Source organism: Crocuta crocuta, unplaced genomic scaffold (genome assembly GCF_008692635.1).
Source record: "Crocuta crocuta isolate KB4526 unplaced genomic scaffold, BGI_CrCroc_1.0 scaffold339, whole genome shotgun sequence".
Taxonomy (NCBI): Eukaryota; Metazoa; Chordata; class Mammalia; order Carnivora; family Hyaenidae; genus Crocuta; species Crocuta crocuta.
In genome coordinates, this window is record NW_027530357.1 from 5,158,678 (window position 1) to 5,159,925 (window position 1,248).

A 1,248-nucleotide genomic window follows, 5' to 3' on the forward strand; every position below is an offset into this window, starting at 1 on the left:
CGTATTTTACGGCTTCCTCATCATTTCACACGCTTGTGTCCAGCCTCCCAATGTTGCTAGAGAGGCAGACACCATCTTCCTTTACGGCCGTGAGTAACCCTTCAGGGCTAGACAGAAACGGGCGTAGAGAGATCTTCATCTTTATCATCGTCACCACCGGAGATAGGTATTTTCTTTCTCATTTTATTTTTTTAATTAATTTATTTTTTTTATGTTTTCTTTATTTCTAGGAGAGAGAGAGAGACAGCGTGAGCAGGGGAGGGTCAGAGAGAGAGGGAGTCACAGACTGAAACAGGCTCCAGGCTCTGAGCCGGCAGTCAGCACAGAGCCCGACGCGGGGCTCGAACCCACGAACCGCGAGACCATGACCTAAGCGAAAGTCGGACGCTTAACCGACTAAGCCACCCAGGCGCCCCTTCTTTCTCATTTTATAGACGAGGCTCTCAAAGCCCAGAAGGCCAGACCAGCCCAAACTCAGGTCACGGGCTCACCTAAGAAGTCGCAGGATTTGAACCCGGGACTGTCGGAGGTCATAGCCTACGTGTGAGGAGAGGCAGCCCCTGTCCAGCAGCCCAGGCCTGGTTGTGTGTGGTCTGGTGGTTTCCAGAGCCCCCTGCCCTGGGCCCCTGGGTGCACAGACAGATGGAAGCTCCCCCCCCAACCCCCCCATAGAGCCCTGTCTTCCTGCGGCTGGTGGAAGGACCTGAGTTCTGGAGAGGAGACAAGAGACCTGACTCCCAAGTGCGGAGAAAACAAGCTGCTGTCCGGCTCTGGAGATGTGACAGGACCAGGCTGGAGGGCCTGGAACCTTCTATGTCTAACCATCCTGCAGTCGTTCCAGCAGACCCAGGAGCAGGCAGAATGGGGTCCCCGAGGTCGGGAGGTGGGAGCTGACTCCTCGGGCGCCATTGCACATGACCGCAAGCTAGGCGGCTCACAACTACAGAGCCGTCCACTCGCGGTCCTTGGGTCCAGGCGTCTGGAATCAAGTGCTGGCGGTGGGCTCCTTCCAGAGGCTTTCGGGGGCGTCTCCTCCACGCCCCTCTCCGGCCTTGGGTTCCTGGGCCTATAGCTGCCTCACTGCCATTCCTGCCTCTGGGGGCGCATGGCTCGCCTCCTTCCCTCTCTGCATCTTGCGTTCTCATCAGGCACCCGTCGCTGGATTGAGCGCCCAGCCTAACGTCAGGGCGACTGCATCTCAGCAGCTTTACCTGATCACATCTGCCCCTTTCCAAATAAGATCCCGTT